General features: G+C 44.1%; 1 protein-coding gene across 1 annotated transcript in view; it reads right to left on the bottom strand.

The window, feature by feature from the left end:
• The window catches only part of LOC149460569 (solute carrier family 45 member 3-like), a 49389-nt gene extending 23686 nt beyond the window's left edge, over positions 1 to 25703 (bottom strand). The window contains exon 1 of the mRNA XM_089679480.1: positions 25547 to 25703. The gene's annotated coding sequence lies outside the window, so the exon portion shown is untranslated. The remainder of the gene's footprint in view (positions 1 to 25546) is intronic.
• Positions 25704 to 27349: the final 1646 nt, after the last annotated feature.

Raw genomic sequence — 27349 nt, 5'->3', positions numbered from 1 at the left:
GACTCCCCCCACATCACCTTTTTATCTCTTGGTGTTAGTAAAACCTGTCAGAAGTGATTCATGCTGAGAGCTGAGGAACTAGGCAGCAGACAGAAATGACACTTAGTGCTCTGCACTGTGACAAGTACACACTATACTGTAGATGGATATGCTTTGCATATATTTTATGTCAGAGGTTTACAACCACTTTAATCTCCACTATACCCCCGCATGTACAGTACTTTTCTGTCCTTCGCTGTCCAGCTGTTGCATTCAATGTCCAGGGCCAAAGGAAGTGCCCAGTACTTCTGGGTATGAAGGAAAATATGGCAGTAAAGAATCAATGGAAAATTTCCAGCCTGTACAGTCCCAACAATAGCCATGCTTCTGTCAGTACAGCGTTTAAGATCACATATCCAAACCAGCCCCACCGTTACGTCAGAATAGAGGTACCATCAGGTGTTTTCGTTAGGCAGTCCACTATAACACCAGGTCATCAACGGTATAAAAAAAACAATATCCCTTTCATTTTGGTCCTCAATAGCACTGGCGCCTCATTATCTGCTCTGGTAGGACTGGTAAGACTAACATACTATGTAAAATTCTAAAAATTATCTCTTTTTACAGACATGCTGATCACGTCAAGTGACACCCAGTAGAGAGAAAAAGAAAGTGTCTCTCTGGTGAAACAGCGTTACATGCTCTACTCTACTTATCTTTCATGTGTACAGGACAGATACTCCAGGAATTTAGAGGATCTTGTAACACGTGGAAAAAGCCCATTAAGGCAGAACTAAGCCCTTCGATTTAATGATTTCCCATAACAGTTACATTCGACGCATGCCATGAATGATAACTGTCACAGTTGTCTGTGCTCTCAACTAAACTGTCAAGCTATCAAATGACTGGTGTAATAACTGATCACATGTCCAGCACCATTTGAGACATTTTCTGAATGGTAAAGCTGTATATAAAATGAAAAAAAAAAAAAAAAGCCTAAAAAAAACCCCAAAAACTAATGCCGCCACCACCACCACCACCACCACCACCACCACCACCAAATCTCAGGACTGGTAAGCTGCAATGTATGACCTTTTAATTTCTGGGTTTAGATACACATTAATGACTGATTTTGCTATATTCCTAAGGATATTCAGTGAAATTTTCTTGCCCTTATCCTCACTTTTCATTTGCTCGTGTTATGGGGTTTTGTAGAGTGTTCTTTTGCCATCATGGTGTAAGTTGTGCCATGATACTGACTCACCAGAAGTTGGTCTTTTCAGATACACATGTATTTATACTACAAGCACCTGTAATCAGCAGGGCCAGGACAAGGTGTGGGCAATTGGGGCAGTGAAGCAAGGGGGTAAAGAATGGATGCAGGGTGGTACACCCATTCTATGGCATGTATTACTGGGGGGTAGATGCAGTTCTGGATCCTTGCCCTGGGTAGTCAGTATCTGTCTAGTAACGTCAGGAGCTCGGGCAGTTCTGGATGTCCTGAAGTAAATAAATAATAAGAGTGCACTGTGGCACCTCAAGGTGTCTGTCCAACAGTGTTTTCCTTGGCATATATCATTTTCCTCCAGTCCAGGTTTACTTTAAAAGAGAAATGTGTCATCTTTGGAGTGTAGAGGTTTACATGTTAGTATACTGTCTAATGTAACAATTACTCAATGTAATGAACCTGTAAAGAATTTAATTTCAATCTTAAATTTGTTTGCTTTACTTTGAGTAAACCCGCTGAGCTCATTTTTTTGGACCCCAGCCAGAGTGTTAATGCTGTTGATTGTTACAAGACGTAAAAGTATCTCTAAGCTTTCCATTATTTGATTCCTGCCAGAACGTTAGCCGCGGCTAATGTGTCTTCTGGGTACAGAAATACTGACTGCAGTATCTATAATGCACTAAGTCATGTCCTTGAAGTCAGACAACAAGCCTTTACAAGCAAGGAAGCAATCGTGACCAGAGATTATGTGTCATAAACATTGGGAATAATTACATGCAAATCGCAGAACTCTAAAGAGGAAATCAAGGCAAGACACCAAATCGATGTCTCTTACCTTTATCAGGCAGCAAATCTCAGTCCTGACTAGGGTAACAGTTCCTAAGGGTTGCAGTGGTGGTACCAGAAGACAATGGCAGTGATTCTGTCACTTTAGGTGCCACCATGGATCAGAATATGCACTGAGTGAAGGACCCTCCAATGATATCAGCAGTTCTCCACCTCTCCCCATAGGCCTTTTGAGAGCACTGTACCTGCTGTGTATGTTAAAAACATTGTCAGCGTCCATCAATGCCACCTCTCAGTGCCCATCAATGCCACCTCTCAGTGCCCACCAGTGCACATCAATTCCACATATCAGTGCCTATCTGTGCTGCCTTTCAGTGCCAACTATCAGTGTCCGTCAGTGCCACCCATCAGTGCCACCCATCAGTGCTACCCATCAGTGCGATATGAGTACTTCCTTTCAGTGCCCATCAGTGATGTCTGTGAATGCCCACCAGTGATGCCTGTCAATGCCCACCAGTGATGCCTGTCAATGCCCACCAGTGATGCCTGTCAATGCCCACCAGTGATGCCTGTCAATGCCCACCAGTGATGCCTGTCAATGCCCACCAGTGATGCCTGTCAATGCCCATCAGTGCCACCTACCAGTGCTTCCTCATCAGTGCCACCTATCAGTGCCCATTAGTGCAGCCTCATTAGCGCACATCAGTGAAGGAGAAAAATTACTCATTTACAAAATTTTATAACAGAAAATAAGAAAAAAACTTTTCTTTTCAAACTTTTCAGTTGTTTTTGGTTTATCAAAAAATATAAAAACCCAGAGGTGATTAAATGCCACCAAAAGAAAGCTGTGTCTTAAAAAAAATTATAAAAAGTTCATATGGGTACAGTGTTGCATGACAGTGCAATTGTCATTCAAAGTGCAACAGTGCTGAAAATTGGCCTGGGCAGGAAGGGGGTGAAAGTGCCCGGTAGACAAGTGGTTAAAGGGTGCCGTGACTGAAAAAGGGTTGAGAAACTTTGGCCTAGACTACAGTTTTGAAACTATAAAAAAAAAAAAAAAAGTGTAACAGCTATAGCCAAAACACCATATTTCCCAGCCATTAGATGCAGACTTTCCCCCACCTCCAGCAGTTCTTGCACATCTGTATGGTAAACATAATAATGGAGTTGTCAGAGTGCCTCTCCATGGAACAATCCTTCAGTAATGTGAGTGACATCATTCCATGTGCACAGGTTGTTTCCTGCAGCTGTGTTTACAGAGGGGCACAATCTGAGATGATCTCTCTGCCTCTACAAGTATGAGGCGGCCACCAGCTGCACACAACTGTCTGAGGCCGCAGAGCTACAGGAATGCCAGTGCCGGCCTGACAAGTCTTTGATATTCAACCATGACAGAAAATACTTTTAAAGATTTTTTTTTCTTTAGCCTGTGTGAAATAATGAATCTACAAAAGCACTCTATTGTACAGAGCAGGAGATTTAAAAATCACATTCACACCATATCTGCTGATATGTATTGATCTGCATGGATCAACGCAGGCCCAACACAAGGGTAAAACATTTTTTTTCTATGTGCCCTGTTCACCCCATACATGCGTGATGGTGTGCACGGCATACAGATGTAACATGTAAGGAGTTTTACACGGTGCAACTCACCGCACCATGTCACTGCACTGCAGCACGTTGCAATACGTGTGACACTTTAAGGGTTCATGTACACTGCAGCTGATAAACTGACACTCAGGAGCTTTTCTGCGTTTTTTTCAGCAGCTCCTGAACTCTCCCTAATGTTCTCCTATGTGTCCATGTACACTATATCATTTACAGGCAGTTGCGTTTACAGTTGTTTTTTTGAACGCACCAAACTTGCATTCAGGAGTAGATTTTATCAGCGTTTCAAATGCCAAACGCTTGTAAACGCGGCTAACCGCATATATAAGCATTTGCGTTTAGAAGCGTTTTTTAACTGTTCCATATCCAGATGCTATCCAGAGTCTTTTTTGCAAAGTGTTTTCCATGTATTCAAATGGACCCGGTACACCAGCGCAGTCAGTTCCAGGTTTCGCGTGAAGGAAAAAATGGTAGAACGCGCCGCATTATGCTCATGATGGGATCCATAGTGAATACAACCAGAAAAGACAGGTCATCTCAACACATACTGTCTCTAGTTCTCTCAAAATGTCTGAAATAGTTAATTTTTTACTGTTTTTCAGTGCATTCTGGAAGGTCTCCTGATGTTAAAAAACACTTCTAAACGCAAACGTGCATAAACGCGGTATGCAAATGCGGCTAAACAGACTTTTTTTAACCTACTTTTTCCAGTAGTCAGTTTCCATCGTTCAGAAGTGTTTTCCAAACGTCCCGTGTACATGGAGCCTAAGAGAAAAAAGTAAAGCGCGTGATGCCTTGTAATAGCACAGAGCACCACCACTACCAAACGAATACGGCACACACACATTTGTGCATGCATGCTGTGAACAAGCACTTAAAGTGGAACTATAGGCAAAACTTTTTTTTGAAATTTTGGATATTGTAAGAGAGGGTTACAACCCGTCAGTTTTTTTTGTGTCATCTGTGCCCCCTTGAGATGATTTCCCTTCACATCCTGTCCCATAGCCAAAACAGGAAGTGGAAGGAAATCCAAAATTAGGGCTTTTTGTCACCAAATTGAGCCTGGGTTCACATACATGCGGTGCAGTATATCGCATGTGATTCACACAGAAACCGCACTGCATTCCTGTGCAAATCACAAAAAGGTGCAAGACCCTTTTTTGGGTCCGCACTAGAATCAGATCGTATAGGTATTCTCACCTATGTGATCCAATTCTGCACATCGCACCGTGTTTTGTGAACTGCTTTCGGGGGGGTTGTTAACTTAACATACACACCCGCAGTGGTTCACATGAACGGGGTGCGATTCTGATACGGTACGTAATTCGCAACATTTTCAGTGCAAATTCCGCACTGTATGAACAGTGTGAACCATGCCTTAGTGTCCCCATTGGAAGTGCGGAATTCGCACTGAAAACACTTTTGGAAGTGCAGAATTTGCACTGAAAACGCTGCAAATTCCGCATCAGTGTAAACCAGGCCTTAGTGTCCCCATTCGACGATTTCTTTGCAGGACAGGAGATCCGATTTTTCTCTGCTGCAGTTAAGTAACATGTACAGATCTGGTTCCTTCCCCCAGTCTGTGACTAGACAGTGAACAGAAAAGCAGCACACTGATGAGCTCATCTCTCTGTGACTCTGCTCTTTCCTCGTACCAACATGTTCTCTGATAGCACTAGTTGCAGTTTAAATGGTGTATTAATACTGAGATGCATAATTTTGTGTATTTTATATCTGCCTGGAGTTCGGCTTTAGGGTTGGTTCACAGTGCGTTGTTGTGCGATTCACATGCCGTTCTGTGCTGTGTGATTTCAGCCCATTCAAAAATAGTGCATGCACCCTATGGGAACTTTCTGCAGTTGGATCACATGGTGCTTTTCTACTATACAATCCGGTGCGGGCAAACATACTACATTTGTGACCTGCATCTGGGGTGTTGTTAACTTATTACTGACACCCGCTGCAGATCACAACGTTTTGAATGTGGTGCGGGAAACGTGCACATAACGTGGGATTTCCCACACCGCGTTCTGGTAAGAATGGAAACCTATCATTAGGAAAATATAGAGATGGACGTTTCTGAGCTCGCCTCTGAAAATGCGAGTTGCCTGGCTGTCCTGATGACCCTTCTGCTTAAAAGAGTTGCTTCTAAGTATGGATCAGGAGTTCTGACTTCACAATAATTTCACTAGTTGTGTGCTTGTTGTGGTCAATCAACGCCATCAGTTCTTAACAGACTACGCCCCACACATTTTTAGTCCTCTCCTCAAGATCGGCGCGCTCCTCTGATCAGGAGATGATCTGAGATGCCAGTGAAGAATGACTGGTGTTTACATAGTGCTAGGTGGCAGGGAGTGAGTGATGTCCCAGAATCTGCATTCTGGGAGCCTCACAGGGCAGCACATGACAAGCTGCCGCAATGGCTGAGGTAAAGGTCATCGCAGGACTATTTAAAGGTACGTGCCTTGCTCTGCACTGCGCACGCCATCTTAAGAAACAGCCGCGTTCACAGAACCTGAGAGCGTGTCGCACACCGTCTGCCACTTAGAGGTAAAGTATACTGCAGTATAAACGCACACCTTTTCGAGTCCATACCGCAGGAAAGTGCCCTGGGTGAGCGGGCCGAGAAAAAACTGAAACGTCGCTATGACCAATCAGATCAATGTTCACAGATCACAGATGTCGTTTTCCTGGACAGTCTCCAAGGGAAGGCATTTTCAATTGGATTTCCTTTTTAACTAGAGATTAGCTTGATGTCAAATATATTCAGTGTGGAATAAAATGTAATACGTTGCAGCTCAGCAGTTCTTAAATATGGCGGCTGCGTTAGTTTTCTTTTTTCAGGCTTACATTTCACGTAGGAGTGTTACCTGGTGATTCCTTCAGTCTCACACTTCCTGTGCTAGGGTGACAACACTGACTGTACTGCATCTACGAAGAAGCAGCACTGTTACTAGTGGTGCACTGAAATTAAAATTCAGAATGTACTTGGCCGAAAACTGAAAGACAGTTTTAAAAAATGTATATATTTTTCAAACCATTTTTTTTTAGAAAAAATACACTTTAATGATTAAAAAAAAAATAAAACAATAAATAGTTACCCAACATGTCATGCTTTAAAATTGCGCACACTCATACAATGGCGCAAAACTACGATACTTAAAATTCTCCATAGGTAACACTTTAAAAATGTCTACAGGTTACCAGTTTAAAGTTACAGTTCTAGTGCTGGAATTATTGCTCTTGCACTGATGTTTGCGGCCATAACTCACACGTGTTGTTTGAACACCGTTTACATCTGTGGGCGTGGCCTACGTATACGTTCACCACTACGTGCAAGCATGAGGGCACGTTACACATTTTTTAAATTTATTTTAATACTTTTTTTTTATTTCACACTTTCCCTTTCCACTGTGAAGCATGATGGTGGTTCGCTGATGTTTTGGGGGTATGTGAGCTCTAAAAGGCACAGGGAATCTTGTGAAAATTGATGGCGAGATGAATGCAGCATGTTAACAGAAAATACTGGCAGACAATTTGCATTCTTCTGCATGAAAGCTGTAATGGGACGCTCTTGGACTTTCCAGTAAAGGTTCTGAAGTGCCCATCACAGTCTCTTGACTGTAATATTATCGATCCACTCTGGGGAGATCTCAAACGTGCAAGACGAGCAAAGACTTTGCTTGACCTGGAGCAGGGGCGGACTGACAACTCATGGGGCCCCCGGGCAATAAGGGATCATGGGGTCCCTGTGCCCTCGCCCACACCCAAAAAAGCCTATGAAAAAGCCAATAAAAGGTACCAGAGGCATCTCATGGGGCCCCCTACTGACCCCGGGTTCTCAGGCAGTGTCCAAGTGCTCGAATGGTCAGTCCGCCCCTGACCTGGAGGTATTTTGCTAAGACGAATGGGCTGCTCTACCACCTGCAAGAATTCGGGGCCTCATATTATTATTATAATACAGGATTTATATAGTGCCAACAGTTTGCTCAGCGCTTTATAATATAACGGGAGACAATAGAGCAACAATACAGTTCAATACAAGAGGGTTAGGAGGGCCCTGCTCTTTGGAGCTTACAATCTAAGAGGGAGGGACTAGTGGTACAAAAGTCAGTAACTGTAGGGGATGAACTGGTAGGATGAGTAGAAGTTTCCATTATTAGCTGAGGGGAGGATAGGCTTCCCTGAAAAGATAGGTTTTCAGAGATCACCTAAAAGTGAGCAGAGTAGGCGATAGTCTGATAAATTGGGGTAGTGAGTTCCAGAGGATGGGGGAAGCTCTGGAGAAGTCCTGGAGATTAGCATGGGAGGAGACGAGGGAGCTATTACAAAAGACTTCATGCTGTCATTGATGCTAAAGGGGGCAATACACAGTATTAAGACGTAAAATGTATGCAGACTACGTAAATGCTACTGTGGACACAATGCTAGCATAGGGGAAAAGACACAATGGGGAGAGCTACAAGGTTCAGGTCTGGCTACTGACCCAACAATACAACAAACAAGAGATACCTGTGCTCAAATCCCAAAAGCTAGTGCATGCATTTATCCATCCAAGACTTCAAGCAGAGTACAGTGATGAGACACTCAGCCACAGTAAGACATTTGTATGGTGTAAATGTTTCAAAGATGGCCTACGTCCATCAGTGACGATCCCAGCCTAAAGAAGTCATTATATGAACATTCTATGCGTTAAATGCCTGATCCTGGATAATCGATGCACTCACAAATGTCCATGATGGTTCAGGAGCACTGACAAATCTTTCTAGTCCAAAGCTTTCCAGGCATTAGTTAAATGCTGGAATAAGTGTATAAATGTAGCAGGAGAGTATATAAAAAAATAAATGCAGTTTCCACTCCTTGAAATTAGTTATTTTATTATGTAAACTTAAAAGTCCCGGTTTGACTTGAACACCCCTCGTATATGTGAATATTTTTTTCATTGCTGCTTCACATCAAACAATGCACAGGTTTCCTTCCCAGGTCATTTGCAGGAATACATCACCAACTGCTGTAGTTCTTCAATCTCGATTATCCACCAGTAAGAGGAAATTAAATTGTTCCTGTGAAGGTGTGGGAGACTCATAACCAGACCCCTGCGAGAGCCATGCTCCATTTGGAAGGCAGACAAATGGAACAAGTGATTTATTGTGATTGAATACTGGCCATGACCAGGCTTGTTTGCATGGCGGCTTTGATCACCGGGATCCAAAAACCCTTCAAAGAGCTGCTATACTCAAAACATAAGTTACATAATCTCTGCTGGTCAGGTTTTTCAAAGACTCCAAGTTATTAAAATTGATTTGAGTGGGACTTTTATCTAGTACCCAAGTCAGAATTGCATGCTTTTGGTGGACATATAAAGAAATGAAGAAACTTCAACCATTCTGAACCAACAACATATAATATATTTATATCTCTCTTCATTCATCCATCCATCCATCCATCAAACTGTCTGTATTTTCATCCATCCATCCTTCCACTCATCCATCCATCCACCATCCTTCCCTATGTCTATCCCTCTGCCCATCTCTCTGTTTACCTGTCTGTCCATCTGCTCATCAATCTATTTCTATTCATCCATCCACAAAACTGTATTTTGATCTGTCCGTCTGTCCACTCATCCATCCACCATCCTTCCCTCTGTCTGTCCATCTATCCATCCATCATCCTTCCCTATGTCCAGTCCTCTGCCTCTCTGTCTACCTGTCCGTCCATCTGTTCATCAATCTATTTCCTATTCATCCATCCACCATCCTTCCCTTTGTCTGTCCACCTATCCATCATCCTTCCCTATGTCCAGTCCTCTGCCTATCTCTCGGTCTACCTGTCCGTCCATCTGTTCATCAATCTATTTCCTATTCATCCATCCACCATCCTTCCCTCTGTCTGTCCATCTATCCATCCATCATCCTTCCCTATGTCCAGTCCTCTGCCTATCTCTCCGTCTACCTGTCCGTCCATCTGTTCATCAATCTATTTCCTATTCATCCATCCACCAAGCTGTATTTTCATCTGTCCACTCATCCATCCACCATCCTTCCCTCTGTCTGTCTGTCCATCTATCCATCTCTCTGTCCACCTGTTTGTCCATCCATTCTTCTCTCTATCTATCAATCCATCCCCTGTTCATCCATCCATTTTGTCCCTTGGCATATCTTTGTAGCGAAAAGAGCTAATTGGCAGGTTGGATCTTTCTAGCGGATCACCATTTTTACGCTCCAAGTCAGTACCAGGGTTGTGCTCCCTCCCGCTATGTATCCTCCAAAAACGTGATCATTTTCTGTATGCAGGTATGGAGCATGGTCATGAGCACCTCACTACGAGTGATTTAAATAGAAGGCAGGCACAGCTGATTATCACCACTGGTTACTTGCAATGGTAGCATGCATTTGAAGTGTGATTTCCACATATATCATTCTGTGACATGTTGCTTTACATGTGGGAGCATGGCTGTACTATGTTGGTAGCTGTACATCTGCCATCAGTAACTGACACAGGAAGATATACGCATGATGTTTCCATTAGCTGCAAAGGGTCTACAGTGTTACCGAGATTAGTATAAACACATGTAGCATGTTAAGCAGAAAGAAAGCACATTTGCTACTTTCTGTAAGAAAAAAAAAAAGTTGAAACCAATGACCCCTTCCAGGTGGTACACACATGCTTCAGGAATTAGGAGGAATCGCTTGCTGCGGCTGGTTGGATGTATGTGCTGTTCAACCAACAGTTTTTCAGCTAACTCCTTCGATTTTTTTAATCAAAGGAGGTTGGGTGGAGTAGTACTGACAGGGCCATCCACTAATTGAGTTTTGGCTGGTTCATTGGGAACTGACCAGATTTAAAAAGTCCTTAGATGTGGTGAATGCATTAGTTTTTATTTTTCTCCAGGCTCTTTTCTCCTTTTAAATTGGTTCTAAAGGCACAAGGCTTTTTTTACCTTATAGGATAAGTTCACCATCCCCCTGCTAGCTGTCACAGCGGGAATGGGGGGGGATTGTGCGGGGGCCGGTCTGTTCGTAACATGTGTCATGTTACATCCTGAATATGGGTGGAACATGTTATGAAAATAACATGTTCCACCCATATTCAGGATGTAACATGACACATGTTACGAACAGACCGGCCCCCGCACAATCCCCCCCCCCATTCCCGCTGTGACAGCTAGCAGGGGGATGTTTTCCCCCTGCTAGCTGTCACAAATTTAAAAAAACGAGGCCGTGCGGGGATCCGCCAGCCCGGCCGCGTCACTCCTTCGCAGTGTTCTGTGAATGAGAACATTGCAAGTTCTGACATCCTTTGCAGCTGTCAGCTTGTAGTTGTCAATGAATTACCACAGCACTGTGGAGCTCCACAGTAGTTCATTGAGCCTTCTTATCAGTAAGTATCTGCTCACCTGTATGGGATGTACAAGCAAGCAAATACAGTGACAGGTCAGAGGAAGACTTCCATGGCACCAGCGATCTGCTGATCACTGGTGCAATGCTTTAGGAGCTCCAGAAACAAAAGTTAACAACTTCAAATTGTGTTACCTGCAAAAAAAAAATGTGCATTTATTATTTTTTGTTAAAAGACGAACTTATCCTTTAAAGTGTTATTAAAAAAAAAAACCTGAACCTTTACTAACAAATATGTTATACTTACCTGCTCTGTGCAGTGGTTATGCACAGAGCAGCCTGGATCCTGCTCTTCTTGGGTCCCCTGCTGGTGCTCCTGGCCCCCCATAACAAACCACTGCTCTGCTCGTGTGTAGCAGCGTTGCTCTCTCTCTCTTTTCTCGCAGGACAAACAGGCAGCAGCAAGAGCTACTGGCTCCTGCTGCTGTCAATCAAATCATGTGAGGAGGAAACCGGGGACGTGGCCAAGCCATGCTGTGTGTCTATGTATGCACACAGTCCAGCTTGAGTGCCTGCATAGCACACAGCTTGCTATGGGGGCATGCAGAGAAAGAGAGGAGTGGACAGTGCCAGCGGAGGACTCCAGAAGAGGAGGTAAGGGAGCATTCTGCTCACTACTATTGCATGGAGCAGGTAAGTATAAAATGTTTAATATTTTAAGCAACAAAATATGCCTTTACGACCACTTTAGGTGTATTTAAAGCCAAACTATTTTATTTTTAGAAAATCAATGATTAAAGCTGAACTCTAGGTAGTTATAAAATACACAAATTAATGCAGCTTTGTAATCATTAAAGGAGAAGTACAGCCAAAGCTCATTTGGCTGTACTTCTCCTGCAGTCTATCTTCAGCTGTCAGCAGGCTAAAGCCCGCTTTTGGCTGTTGTCACAGAGCCCAGACCGGCACCTGGCTTAGCCTCTCACCAAGCCGTTGAAAGCCTAAGCCAGCCGCTCCCGCCCCCTCCACAGCCCAGCGCTCCAGTGAATACTGGAGCACAGATCAGAGACTGACAGTACCGGCTCTCTGCTTGGAGCGGCAGGGAGAACTGAGCAATCAGCGGTGTTTGATCGCTCATTTCTCAGCCTTAGAGCCAGCGGGGGACAGATGCAGCATCGGATTGATACTGTAATCACCTAGGTAAGTATGATTTAAGATTTTAAAAAAAAAAAAAATCCAATACTTCTCTTTTGATACATTACTAAATGTATATTAAGTGGTATAAAGCTGGCTATACACAGTTTCTCTTTCATTCAGTCAGTGGGCTGAATGAAAAAACCTAACAAATTCCTCTGTCCACACAAGCGAGGCATATAGAAGAACCTCCCCGTCAGGGCATCATATTTTGACCAACCACTGTCCGAATACACCAATCAGTGGCTGCAGCTTTCCAGCATGTCCAATTGAAAGAAATCGATCAAATGTTTAACTTCTGCTAAGTGTGGACGGCTGCACACTAATCTGAATTCAGACAGTCCCTAAAGAAAAGAAGCATTTTTTTTTAAATGTTAAAATTAACAGGATTATTCTTGCTGCTCATATGTACAGTTTCTCAAGGTATGCTGCACCGCAGACCTAAGTCCATCCTAAACAAAGAAATTATTTACAAATTTACTGCTCAGTATCTCCTTTCACAACCAAACAGGGACACGTCTGCAGAAGGATCCATAAAACAAGCCTTTTATAGCGGATATTTCAGAAAAGCAGCTATGCAATTCAGGATCAGTGATAGACAAGGCATACCAGTGTCCTGCATGAATAACTGTCCTGCCTAGCAGATACATTCATCCGGAGGAAACTTCTTGGTCCCGCTGCTTCTTGAAAATACCCCGTCAACAACTTTTAAAAAATTGACATGTAAAAGCACAGAAAAACAAGTTTTTAAGCTATTTATCTGTGGCATATTTCCTACCTAGAAACTATTTCTAATGAATTTGCACATACAGTAAAATGTGACTACTCCAGGAAGTCAATTCCTTAGCACAGCCTCCTCCTTTGCATGTCGTAGCCCATTCCTCTTCTGGGAGTGTCTAATTACTCTCCGTGCTGGCCCAGCTTCTTCTCTCCTCCCCTCCATACATAACAGTTTACCTCACTGCCAGGGGAGGGGCAAAAAAGGAATACTATAGTGTGCCACTCAGTTCTTTTGTAGGGAAGGAGGGGGGGTAGAGGAACACTCTATCTGTATGCGTAGAGGCAGACGCATAGTGCAGAGACTTGCCACAGGCTGGCTATTGTCCCTATATATTATTATACAGGATTTATATAGCGCCAACAGTTTGCTCAGCACTTTACAATATAACGGGAGACAATACAGCAACAATACAGTTCAATACAAGAGGGTTAGGAGGGCCCTGCTCCTTGGAGCTTACAATCTAGGAGGGAGGGGCTAGTGGTACAAAAGGTAGTAACTGTGGGGGGTGGACTGGAAGGATGAGTAGAAGATTCCATGATTAGCTGAGTGCAGGATAGGCTTCCCTGAAGAGATAGGTTTTCAGAGATCACCTAAAAGTGAGCAGAGTAGGCGATAGTCTGATAAATTGGGTTAGAGAGTTCCCAAGGATGGGGGAAGCTCTAGAGAAGTCCTGGAGACGAGCATGGGAGGAGGAGACAAGGGAGCTAGAGAGCAGGAGGTCATGTGAGGAGCGGAGAGGACGGTTTGGGTGATATTTGGAGACAAGATCGGTGATGTAATTTGGGGCAGAGTTATAAATGGCTTTATACGTTATTGTTAATGTTTTGAATTTTATCTTTTGGGCAATGGGAAACCAGTGGAGGGATTGGCAGAGAGGGGTGGCAGATACAGAACGGTTAGTGAGGTGGATGAGTCTGGCAGCAGCATTCATGATAGACTGAAGAGGGGATAGCCTGCGATGAGGTAGGCCAATGAGGAGGGAGTTACAATAGTCAAGGCAATACATAACAAGGGAGTGAATAAGTTGCCTAGTGGTTTCCGAGGTTAGGAACGGGCATATCTTGGAGATGTAGCAGAGGTGAAGTCTACAAGATTTGGACAGTGATTGGATTTGGGGCTGAAAGGACTAGGATTACACCTAGTACCCTGGCATGAGGGGTGGGACTGATGATTGTGTTATTGATCTTGATGGAGAAGTCAGGGGAGGGGGCACAGGCTGGGGGGAATACTAAGAGCTCAGTTTTGGAAAGATTTAGTTTGAGGAAGTGGAGTGACATCCATGCCGATATAAAAAGATACAAATTTTTACCAAGTATAATAAACAATCTCTTTTTCACATTGATTCTCTTTAACGATGTTATTGAGGAAGCTTATTCCCAGTTTGCAAGTAGCTGTTACTGGAGAATCCAGGTATGAATGGAATGGAATGTATCACACAACTCCATTGTCTGACCAGATTAACCAAGCTCCAGACCCTCAGTAAAACATTCATCAATGCAGCCAACGAGATCACCGTGTGCGTTCCAAAGTAGATTTACTGGTTTGTAGCACATTACTCTACAGCCTAGTTGCCAACTAAACGTCATTAATTAACTAAATTTTTTTAAAACTATCTAAAGCTAAGAATAAAAACTGGTGTAGCTTCCCAGTCCTTAGATGTGGTGGCTGCATTAGTTTTCTTTTTTGTCAACCTAATAACATTTTCAGCAAGCACAGAAAATACATGTTAATCTTGGCAGAAACATAGATCATGTGACTTGAACTGAAAGCAAAAACATTCCTATCTGCCTTCCAAGCTATCTTATGTAACCTACCAATTCCCTTTTCCCTTTCTGTGTAAAGCCAGCCATAGATGATGTGATTTTCTATCCTGCAATCATGGGTTGTAAGAAAGAAAATTTCTCGATTCTTAGATCAACATAGTCAGTGTTGATGGGGGAATCCCTCCCGTGCAGCTATTGTGTCCTTCCGATGGGGGGGGGGGGCACGGCGGCTATAGCTGCGGGCAATAGTCGCATGCAAAATCCAAGAGGCTGGTTGTACCCAAGTCATGCAAAAATAAAATTGGGTACAATCAGCCTGCCCATAGTTCCAATCTCAGTCTCTCCCTGCTGAACCAGCCAGGATTCGAACCATCTAAGGCCAGCAAAGGGGTGGTCATATGTGGTCCAATTTTGGCTCCATTCCATGGCCCAGTATGATGATTGTGCTATCTATGCACAGCTCAAAGTTTGATCAATTTCTGTCAATCAGGCTAATTGCCTTGTTGCAACCACTTGGCTCAACAAAGTTTGAGTGCAAAATCGAAGTAGCTGGGTGGAAATTGCCTGTCAAACAGATCCAGCATCCAGTCAGCTGCAGACACAGTTCGGGCTTTCAGACAGCTGTCAGAAGATTCCTCCTTCCATGTGGGCTGAATTAGAGGAGTCTAGCTGTGTATGACTAGCTTTGAGAAAGGTTTGCACCAAATTTTTAAAAAGAAGTTCGGGAACTGTCAGTCGCCAGCTCTCTGCTCTGCCCCTCCAGTGCTCACCGAGGCTCCAGGCTGTGAAGGACGTGAGCAGCAGGCTTAGACTCTCAGCAGCACACTAAGAGGTTGAGCCAGCTGCCAATCAAGAATCTGGGGGGATCCGGACTTTAAAGCCAAGATCTCTCCAGAGCCTGGACTAGCTCAGTGGCCCACTGTCAGCTGAACACAGGCCACAGGAGTGCAGAATTAAGTGCACTCCTGTGACCTACAGAAGAAGAGCCAAAAGAGCTTTGGCCCTACTTCTAATTGAATGATTTATCCTTCACAGGATGACTCAGCCTGCGGTTTCAATCTGACAAAGCAAGCTACAAGGCAAGCAGCCACTGTGTTGATCCTTTTTGGCAAACACATGACACTTAAGGGTTCCCTGCAGATCCAAACAGCTTGAGCCAAGGAGAACAGTTGTCACAAATCAATTGTGAGATCATTGATTGTACAATACCATCCACGTAAATGTGCAAAGGGCCATACTAGAAGGCAAGCAATAGCATTGCTAATGCTGAGGGCAACAGTTTTTCATCTGAATTTTGAGGTCTATAGTGGTCAAAGCTTTGAATTCTGCTGCCTACCGGATTGGCCAACCCTCTGGGAACAGTGTCCTATAGTTCCACACGTAAAAGGACTTACTATTCATGATAAGCCATGTAAATGGACAATGTATCACAAGATGGGTAGATGGGTAGAGACAACTGAGAGGTAAAAGGCAAAACCAAAAATGCCAATCAGTATGTGATGCAGTCAATAACAATCATTAACAAACTTGTCTTTGTTTTCTGAGTCTCGCCCCCCCCCCCCCCCCCCGTTAGTTTTATTACCTGTTGATCCTGCCAGTAAGTATGTTATTTTTCAACTTCTTTTCTCAGACCAAGCTGTCCAGCAAAAGTAGTAGTTGGAGAATAGAAACAAAGTATTTACCGCTGACAACGGTGCTTACAAATTAATTTATTCATTTTTAACAAAAAATGTTATTCTAAAAGGAAACTAGAACTAGATGGAATTTCCTTTTATCAGCCAGAATAACTACGTGACTATGAAACTGTTGTTGTAACTGCTTAAAGGAGAAGTTCACTTTTTGAACATACTACATGTTCCACCAGTATTTAGGTACAAACATGTCACATGTTCCCGCTCCTGCCTCTGCTCCCGAGTCTCTGTGACCGTGGGTGGGGTATCTTCTCCCCGCACACACAGTCGCAATGTAGAAACAATCAGGTACGGCTCCGCACAACTCTGAATGAATTTATTTATTTATTTATCGAGTTTATATAGCGCCAAAGGGTTTGCTCAGCGCTGTACAATAGAGGGGGGACAATACATGAAACAGAACAGTAACATCAAACAGTACACAAGGGGTAAGAGGGCCCTACTCTTTCGAGCTTACAATCTAGGATGAATGAACTATAGCTATTGTCAGCCTCCAAGGCCCACTGGTTGTAGTTCTAATGAATTGCGAGGGTGCTGGTGAGCATGCTCATAGTTCGTTGATTATTCCGGTCATTCAGTAACTGCCTGCCTGTACGAGGTATGGACAGACAACTGTACTGAGTGTCTGCAGGAGCCTGGAACTGCACCTGCGATCTCCTGATCGCAGATGCAAATCTTACAAGCTGCAATGAAAAAAAAATTAATAATAAACACACATCTTTTTGCAGGTAAAAAAAAAAATGTACATTTATTATTTTTATATACAAGGTGTGCATAGCCTTTAGGAAATGTTAGCTGGAGTTTGGCTTTAGTTTGTTTTGTAAAGTCCATCTAAAGCAACGGTTCTCAACCTGTGGTTTCACAGGGGTCACCTAAGACCATCGGAAAACACATATTTCCGATGGTCTTAGGAGCTGAGACACCGCTCCTCTATCCGTCTTCAGGCTATGTGTGGGCGGGATGACATGCTACCCCTGTCATCTGGCCACACCCCCGGGATCACTCAACAGCTCCGCCTCCTCAGTGGTGATTGGCCGCCAGAACTGTAGCTCAGGAGAGGCACACAGGCAGCCAATCACCAGCGAGGAGGTGGAGGTTGGAGAGGAGGAGCCGAGCGGCAGCGCGAAGATCAAAGAAGATCGAGTGAGGGAGCTGCCGGAGCGAGTGAAGAGTAGAGCGGCCGTAGAAGGAAGACAGCTGACCAGTAAGTGTCTGTGCCGTGCAGATGGTGTTGCTGCAGCCAGGTATGCTGGCTGTAGATGGGAGAAGGAGGGAGCGAGCCCAGGCTGGAGCAGGGGTCAGCAAGGTAAGTATCATTGGTGTCAGTGGGAGGAATAGTGCCCCATCATTGGTGTCACTAATACCAAAGATGGGGCACTATTCCTCCCCCCACTGACACCAACGATGGGGCACTATTCCTCCCCCCACTGACACCAACGATAGGGCACTATTCCTCCCCCCACTGACACCAACGATGGGGCACTATTCCTCCCCCCACTGACACCAACGATGGGGCACTATTCCTCCCCCCACTGACACCAACGATGGGGCACTATTCCTCCCCCCACTGACACCAACGATGGGGCACTATTCCTCCCCCCACTGACACCAACGATGGGGCACTATTCCTCCCCCCACTGACACCAACAATGGGGCACTATTCCCCCCACTGACACCAACGATGGGGCACTATTCCCCCCACTGACACCAACGATGGGGCACTATTCATCCCACTGACATCAGTGATGGGCACTACTCCTCCCACTGACGCCAATGATGTGGCACTACTCCTCCCACGGACGCCAATGATGTGGCACTACTCCTCCCACTGCAAAATTACAGTTATGTAGTAGCAACAAAAATAATTTTATGGCTGGTGGTCACCACAACATGAGGAACTGTATTAAAGGGTCGCAGCATTAGGAAGGTTGAGAACCACTGATCTAAAGCTAGTCATATGGTGTATAATTGAATCCCCCACGCTGGGACTGATTGACTGCAGCCTCTGTCCAGCTGTCACAATACCTGAACATTATTAGCTGGAGTTTGGCTTTAGTTTGTTAGTTGCTTATATAAAAAGTCCATCTAAAGCTGTTAGATTTTTTTCATTCTACCGTGTTTGGCAGATTCCTCATACAAGGTGGATGGAGATCCTCTACACTGGGACTGATTGGCTGCAGCCATTGTCCAGCTGTCAAAATACCTGAACAGTGCCTGCATCTTTTTGGATGTAGGCACTGTTAAGCCAACAATCTTCAGACAGGCGCCTTTCACGAAAAGGAGTAGAATGGAGCAGTACCAGAGGAGTCATCTGCTGCTTGACTAGGTTTCCTAACATTCTGGAGTATGTTCTTGTGGTAACTAGTACTGTTGACTACTATTGACTATTGAAACACTGTCACCTTGTTCATGCGTGTGAAGTGAAATTGCAAGACTTGGTTTCAGCCCTGCCCAGTTGTCTGTTGTTAAACTGCATAAACCTGGCCACTGTCCTCATCTCCACAGTATGGGGACTAATTGTTTTGTAGTGCTAGCTAAGGACTGGTAGGAGTCATTAGACCCCATGGGATAACACACAGGGCAGATCTGAAATTTTGATGTAATCAATAGGTATTTTTGTGCAAATAAAAAACAGAACAAAATACTTTGACAGACCAATAGGGAGCACATAATAGAAGTTCATTGTTGAGGTTTACGTGCACTTTAACTCTGCTACCAAAGGCCTACAGAAATGTGAACTTTCCCCAATCAGACAATAAACAGCAGAATTGGGCCAACCTCCTGAGATATCTGTAGGCACTTTTAGACACTTACCACTAGCTTTAGGTTGAAACATATCAGGGGTAAACAGCTTTGAAGACCACTCTGGGAATACCCATACATGAAAGACAGACTGATAACATTCACAGCAAAGTTTTCATTCTCCTATCAGAACTGAAGCTATTTGAGATCATGGGGGAAGATAGTGTTCCTTTGCAATGCAAATTTCCTCTTGGTAATCCTATGAAGGGCCCAGCAGGGAATCTTTATTTTGTGTATACCAATGTTACCAACACAAAAATGGACAGCCTAGAAGACATCAGAGGAAAAGAAAAAGCAGCAGCCCAGAGTGAGCTGTTAGCTTTCATTCTTGATCTGAACTAGACAAATATAATTTATAACAATGGTTGCAATGGGCAATGTAAGAGTTTCTGAGATTAATTAAAAAAGAAAAAGAAAAAAGAAAGAAAATATATATATACACACACACTATATCGCCAAAAGTATTGGGACGCCGCTCCAAATCATTGGATTCATGAGTTCCAATCACCTCCATGGCCACAGGTGTATAAAATCATCACCTAGGCATGCAGACTGCTTCTACAAACATTTGTGAAAGAATGGGTCGCTCTCAGGAGCTCAGTGAATTCAAGCGTGGTACCGTGATAGGTTGCCACCTGTGCAATAAGTCCATCAGTGACATTTGCTACGAAGTGGTAGACCACGTAAAATGACAGAACGGGGTCAGCACATGCTGAAGCACACAGGGCGCAGAAGTCACCAACTGTCTACAGAATCAGTAGCTAAAGACCTCCAAACTTCATGTGGCCTTCAGATTAGAACAACAACAGTGCATAGAGAGCTTCATCAGCAAGTTTGGGGTGGAGGAACTTGACTGGCCTGCAAAGAGTCCTGACTTCAACTCGATAGAACACTTTTGGGATTGATTAGATCGGAAACTGAGAGCCAGGCCTTCTCTTCCAACATCAGTGCCTGACCTCACAAATAAACATTCCCATAGACACCCTTCTAAACCTTGTGGACAGCCTTCCCAGAAGAGTTGAAGCTGTTATAGCTGCAAAGGGTGGGCCAACTCAATATTGAACCCAACGGACTAAGACTGGGATGCCATTAAAGTTCACGTGTGTGTAAAGACAGGCGTCCCAATACTTCTGGCAATATAAGGTGTGTATATATACACACACACACTATATTGCCTATAGTAACCACTTAAATACAACTGATATTCAGGAGTGGGTTTACTAAACAAAGACCCCAATTATCTCCTCATAACAATACAGACACTTGCACAGATGAGAAAATATGTGAAAATACCACCGCACTACTACTGTGATACTGAAACAACACATATAAAAAAAATTGCCAAAATATGTAATGGGCTTGCTGCTAATCACTGAAATGTGTTCGCACACCCAACACCACCAAATAACCAAAAGGCATAGTGCTGCCCCCTTATAAAACTAACATATGTCAATAGTGGTGGAAACCCCCTATGTAACTGAATCACCAGAAAGCTGTATCCAACTTATACTGTGGAAACCTGAATACCTGGTATAAAACTCAAACAAAATAACGAAGTGTACTACAAATGTGATATAGAACACATGAAAAAATAAATATATTGTGCATAAAAAAAAGAATCACAATAAAACTGCAAATTGCCCTATGTGCAATATCAAATAAACGTGGCGCCTGTGATACCAAACAGCACTGCAAAACAAATTCATATATATAAAAGTGCTGTTTGGTATCACATGTGCTAAGTTTATTTGATATTGAAAATGGGGCACTTTGCAGTTTTATGGTGTTCCAGTGAGGATAGAAAATGTTCTGGCCCCAGCATCAGTGAGAATAAACATGGCCTCAGGGTTGATGGTCAGTAGGAGTGGTGCCCCATCATTGTTATTAGTGGAAAGAATAGTACACCACCATTGGTTTCAGTGGAAGATGTACTGCTCCATTGTTGGTCTCAGTGGGAGGAATAGTGCCCCAAAGGCCGGATAAACGGTAGCAAAGGGCCATATCCGGCCCTCGGGCCGCAGTTTGGAGACCCCTGATGTAGGGGGTTTCCACCACTATTCACATTGGTTCGTTTTTTTATGGGGCCGTGCTATACTTTTTGGCTATTCACTTGCACAGATGAGTATCACTCACGGTACTATATCTATGGGGCAGTGTTGTCACCATAGTGGTGGCATATAGTTTACAGAGGTGAACTGGGCATTAAAACTGCAAGGGGTACAGGGCATGAAAGGATCAATATGGATTTTTTGCACTTATTTAATAGATACACCAAAATGGTTTCAATTGTATATTTAACAGACAAAAAGGGTACAAATAAAGGAAGTTCAATGTTAGGGTTTATCTGAGAGAACCACAAAACATGCCATCACTTGGAAACTTTTCACAGCCCTTACAGAAAACAATAACATCTATACTTTGTCTACAGCAATCACATTCTTCCTTTTCATTTTGTAAGCTGCACTAGAAGACTGTCAGCTGGATTCTGATTGGCTGCCATGGGAGACGCAGAAAGTCTTCATTCACAACCTGCTTTCATTGTCTGTGGGTTGGAGTGTAGAATGACAATGCAGTCTGGCTAAAAGAATGCCTGTAGGTAACTTTATACACAGACGTCCACACAGAGTTAATTATCGTAGTCAAATGGGCACTGAATTAAAAGAGCTGATTTATTGGGGGGAGGTGCTGAGAACTGTGCCTAATAACACAGACAGCCCCTTTAAGATAAATTATAGACTCAGGTCAGATGAGGCTGACCCCTGCGCCTAATTAACTCACCAGTTTAGAAGGTCAACTAGAGTACACCATCCCTGGGAAGTGTTGCATTTTGTACCACCCAGAGAGCATACCCACAGTATGGGCTTGTTCACACCACAACGCACGCATGTGTTAACGTACTGTGATAAAACCCGAGGGCCCATTCACTCGCTGCATGTTTTGCAGTATGTTTTTGTACGCTGTGGTGTTGAGAAGTCTGTGCAATGTGGTGCATTACAACATATGTGAAGGGTTTGTGCGCTGTGGCGTAGAACAATCTGTGTGCTGTGGTGCATTACAACATATGTGAACAGTTTGTGCGCTGTGGTGTAGAACAGTATGTGCGTTGTGGCGTAGAACAATCTGTGTGCTGTGGTGCATTACAACATGTGTGAAGGGTTTGCGCACTGTGGTGATGAACAATCTGTGCGCTGTGGTGCATTACAACATATGTGAAGGGTTTGTGCGCTGTGGTATAGAACAATATGTGCGTTGTGGCATTGAACAATCTGTGCGCTGTGGTACATTACAACATATGTGAAGGGTTTGCGCACTGTGGTGCTGAACAATCTGTGTGCTGTGGTGCATTACAACATATGTGAAGGGTTTGCGCACTGTGGTGTAGAACAATGTGCGTTGTGGCGTTGAACAATCTGTGCGCTGTGGTACATTACAACATATGTGAAGGGTTTGTGCGCTGTGGTATAGAACAATATGTGCTTTGTGGCATTGAACAATCTGTGCGCTGTGGTACATTACAACATATGTGAAGGGTTTGCGCACTGTGGTGCTGAACAATCTGTGTGCTGTGGTGCATTACAACATATGCGAAGGGTTTGTGCGCTGTGTAGAACAATGTGCGTTGTGGTGTTGAACAATCTGTGCGCTGTGGTGCATTACAACATATGTGAAGGGTTTGCGCACTGTGGTGCTGAATACGTGCGCTACAACAGATGTGAACGACTTGTGCGCCATAGCTCAGTAAACTGTGCGCTGAAACAAATGTGTGATATTAAGACACATTCAGAGAGGGGTCTTTATATGTAAAGTCTATGTAAACCCTCATGATGGGCCCGTTGTTCCATTTTGCTCTGGTAAAAATTCAGTTGACTGTATTTTAGTTTATCTATTGGATAAGTTAAAAAAAAAACTAAACAAAACTGTTGATCCTGACAGAAATCTAGTGAGCCGAGAACTTCCATTGCTGTACTTTTTAATAATGTTCCGAGGACCATGTTGGCCGGCTAATCCAGCACTCTTCCACCGCAAGACAAACCAAAATGCTTTGTCTCCCACCTGGCCGGTGCACACAACAATGCAATGGTATGCGCTGGAAAAACGTACGGCAAGCAGTACTAGAAGTATACCAGTGGGGACCGTGTACTAGAAGTATACCAGTGGGGACCGTGTACTAGAAGTATACCAGTGGGGATCGTGTACTAGAAGTATACCAGTGGGGATCGTGTACTAGAAGTATACCAGTGGGGATCGTGTACTAGAAGTAGAACATTGGGGATTATGTACTAGAACTATAATATTGAGGATCATGTACGAGAAGTATAACGTTGAGGATAATGTACTAGGAGTTGAAATCAGAGATTATGTATGAGAAGTAGAACGCTGGGGGTCATATACTATAAGATCGTGTCCTAGAAGTAGAACATTGGGGATCGTGTCCTAGAAGTAGAACATTGGGGATCGTGTCCTAGAAGTAGAACATTGGGGATCGTGTCCTAGAAGTAGAACATCTGTGATGATATGGTAATCCTTGGGGATGATATACTGAACATCTAGCAATGGTGATGATGTACTGAACATATATCTTTGGGGATGATTGACTAACTCTATGACATTGGGGGGGGGGGTTGATGTAATAAACATAAAAGACTGAAGATGATACACTAAACATATCAGGTTGTTGATGATGTTATATATATATATATAAAGGACATTGTGGGGGGGTTATTAAAGATATCAGATTGTTGATGATGTCCTACACATATGACATTGAGGGTGGTTATTAAACATATCAGGTTGTTGAAGTCCTATACATATGACATTGGGGGGGGGGGTTTAATAAGCACATGAGATTGTTGATGTTTTATACATATGACATGGGGGGGGGGTTATTAAACATATGAGATTGTTGATGTCCTATACATATGACATGGGGGGGAGGGTTATTAAACATATGAGATTGTTGATGTCCTATACATATGACATGGGGGGGGGTTACTAAACATATGAGATTGTTGATGTTCTATACATATGACATGGGGGGGGTTATTAAACATATGAGATTGTTGATGTCCTATACATAGGACATGGGGGGGGGGAGTTATTAAACATATGAGATTGTTGATGATGTCCTATACATATCACATTGGGGGGGTTATTAAACATACGAGATTGTTGATGAAGTCCTATACATATGACATTGGGGGGGTTATAAACATACGAGATTGTTGATGAAGTCCTATACATATGACATTGGGGGGGTTATTAAACATACGAGATTGTTGATTAAGTCCTATACATATGACATTGGGGGGGTTATTAAAAATATCAGATTGTTGATGTCCTATACATATGACATGGGGGGGCGGGGGGTTATTAACCATATCAGATTGTTGATGATGTCCTATATATATATATATATATATATATATATATATATATATATATGACATTGGGGGGGGGTTATTAAACAGATCAGATTGTTGATGATGTCCTATACACATGACATTGGGGGGGGTTATTAAACATACAAGATTGTTGATGATGTCCTATATATATATGACATGGGGGGGCGGGGGGTTATTAACCATATCAGATTGTTGATGATGTCCTATATATATATATATATATATATATATGACATTGGGGGGGTTATTAAACAGATCAGATTGTTGATGATGTCCTATACATATGACATTGGGGGGGGCGGGGGGTTATTAACCATATCAGATTGTTGATGTCCTATACATATGACATGGGGGGGCGGGGGGTTATTAACCATATCAGATTGTTGATGATGTCCTATATATATATATATGACATTGGGGGGGGTTATTAAACAGATCAGATTGTTGATGATGTCCTATACATATATATATATATATATATATGACATTGGGGGGGGTTATTAAACAGATCAGATTGTTGATGATGTCCTATACATATGACATTGGGGGGGTTATTAAACATACAAGATTGTTGATGATGTCCTATATATATGACATGGAGGGGGGGTTACTAAACATATGAGAGAGATTGATGATGTACTACATGTAGAGTAGTGGGGATGGACGAAGTAGAAATAATGTACAATCCGGAGGAAGGGGGACCTTAGTCAAACACTGAGGAGGCTGACGATGGGGAAAATTTCGGAGGGGGGGTCCTGACCATAAACTATAGCGTATCCAGCCCTCCCTGTGTAGAATGCACCGCCTGTGCCCCCGGTGAGCGCCCCCCTCCCCAGTCAGTCCCGGTGATGTGGCAGGGAGGATCTCCTCCGTCCCCGATCGCAGGATGAAGTTGGAGAAAGTTTTGGAAGGTCGGTGCCGTGTGTCAGCCTATCAGAGGGCAGCGCTGAGGATACAATGGACGAGCTCTCTTACCTCATCCTTCCGGACGGTGCGGCCCGGGGGCCGGCCTCTGATTGGATCGGCCGTCCCGGCTCGGTGAGGAGTCTCCGGTAGTTGGAGGAGGCGGCAGGAAACGGAAACTCCGGAGAGGGGGAGAGCCTGAGTCAGTGCAGGCAGGGCGAGACTCGGCGGTGGAGGAGGCTGGAGATGAACGGGGGTGGGCTTACAGGGGGGAGGAGGGGGCAGCCAAAGGTAGAGCGCTCATCCATCCCACACAGGGCGACGGGCGGCTCCACCCAGACCGGGTGGAGAATAGCGCCGTGCGGGGATCACGTGGGAATGGTCCGGTCATGTCATACAGACACACCGAGCTCAGTGTAACTGCAGAACAAACTTTATTTCTTCGTGTTCAGTAGAATGAGAGGGCGAGGAGCCCTGCCAGGTGTTTACTGTTGTCCTTGGCTCCCATAGAGTGACAATGGTACAGGGCCTCATACATGCACACCCCGGTGCTGAGGCGGGCGGTTCCTGGTACCCTGGGAGCCACACGTCTATAGAACCGTAAATTCTCCAATCTCAGGTAGATGCTGATGGCTTCTGTATCAGTGATAACCCACAAACAGGTGCCGTGCTTCTCTCTGAACACACAAATGGCGCCCTACGCACATACGTGGATGAACGCACATGCCGGAGCCGGACGTGTACTTGGGGATGGCCACACACATCCATTCACTTGTATTGGCGGCTGTACTCGGCACACGCAGCTCACAGGGAAGGCTTTTCGGACTCGTCATGGTTGGGAATAGAGGAGCTCCTGTGTGCCACCACCTGTCTGGAGTTTGCATGTTCTCCCTGTGCCTGTGTGGGGTTCTTCCCAAAGATACCCAAAGACCAGCTGATAGGTTCATTGGCTCCCTGTCAAAATTGGGCCTAGTATGTGTATGAATGTGAGTTAGGGACCTTAGATCTGTGTTTCTCAACCTTGTTTTAGTCAAAGCACCCTTTAAAATTATGGACAAGTCAAGGCATCCTCTAACATTATGAACAGACCTAAGGCACCCTTTACAATTATAGACAGTCCCGAGGCACCCTTTACAATTATGGACAGTCCCGAGGCACCCTTTACAATTATGGACAGTCCCGAGGCACCCTTTACAATTATGGACAGTCCCGAGGCACCCTTTACAATTATGGACAGTCCCGAGGCACCCTTTACAATTATGGACAGTCCCGAGGCACCCTTTACAATTATGGACAGTCCCGAGGCACCCTTTAAAGTTATGGACAGTCCCGAGGCACCCTTTACAATTATGGACAGTCCTGAGGCACCCTTTACAATTATGGACAGTCCCGAGGCACCCTTTAAAGTTATGGACAGTCCCGAGGCACCCTTTAAAGTTATGGACAGTCCCGAGGCACCCTTTACAATGATCGACAGTCCTGAGGCATCCTTTAACGTTATGGACAGTCCTGAGGCATCCTTTTCAATTATGGACAGTCCTGAGGCACCCTTTTCAATTATGGACAGTCCTGAGGCACCCTTTTCAATTATCGACAGTCCTGAGGCACCCTTTACAATAACAGACAGTCCTGAGGCACCCTTTACAATTATGGACAGTCCCGAGGCACCCTTTAAAGTTATGGACAGTCCCGAGGCACCCTTTACAATGATGGACAGTCCTGAGGCATCCTTTAACGTTATGGACAGTCCTGAGGCATCCTTTTCAATTATGGACAGTCCTGAGGCACCCTTTTCAATTATCGACAGTCCTGAGGCACCCTTTACAATAACAGACAGTCCCGAGGCACCCTTTACAATTATGGACAGTCCCGAGG

The sequence above is a fragment of the Staurois parvus genome, unplaced genomic scaffold (genome assembly GCF_062004578.1).
Source record: "Staurois parvus isolate SC_StPar_1 unplaced genomic scaffold, SC_StPar_1.0 ptg000225l, whole genome shotgun sequence".
Taxonomy (NCBI): domain Eukaryota; kingdom Metazoa; phylum Chordata; class Amphibia; order Anura; family Ranidae; genus Staurois; species Staurois parvus.
This window is presented reverse-complemented; position numbering and strand designations above follow the sequence as displayed.